Source organism: Octodon degus, unplaced genomic scaffold (assembly GCF_000260255.1).
Source record: "Octodon degus isolate 3935 unplaced genomic scaffold, OctDeg1.0 scaffold00060, whole genome shotgun sequence".
NCBI lineage: Eukaryota > Metazoa > Chordata > Mammalia > Rodentia > Octodontidae > Octodon > Octodon degus.
The window spans coordinates 884,023-884,549 of NW_004524636.1; the positions used below are offsets into that span (position 1 = coordinate 884,023).

Genomic DNA, 527 nt, shown 5'->3' on the forward strand with positions numbered 1-527 from the left:
GTAATAGAACACGGAGAAGTTAAGGGCCAGACCCAATCTGATAGGGTGCGTTGGTTGCATTTCCTTTTTGCTGATTTCAAAAGCTTCTTGGTGTGCTTGTTGTGACTGATCCACAGTCCCTTTCTTATCATCACCAGCAGCAACCTCGGCCAAGTAACGGTAGTAGTCTCCCTTCATTTTCAAATAAAAGACTTTGCTCTCTGCTTGTGAAGCATTGGGGATCAAGAACTTTTCCAAAAGAGACAGTACATCGTTGCAGCTATCCTTTAGCTCAGTCTCAATTTTCTCTCTGTATTCTCAAGCCATCTGCTGCTTTTTCTCAGCACCTTCCATCTTTTGCTCGATACTTGAGACAACCCTCCAAGATGACCTACGGGCTCCTACAACATTTTTATAAGCAACGGAGAGAAGGTTCCTCTCCTCATTAGATAATTCAGCGCCTTGCTCAGTTACAGACTTCATGCAGGCTGCCATGTCATCATATCGCTCAGCCTGCTCGGCCAGTTTGGCCTTCTGCACCAGCTCGT

General features: G+C 45.7%; 1 pseudogene; it reads right to left on the bottom strand.

The window, feature by feature from the left end:
* Positions 1-6: 6 nt before the first annotated feature.
* Positions 7-521, bottom strand: LOC101563272 (annotated as a pseudogene).
* Positions 522-527: the final 6 nt, after the last annotated feature.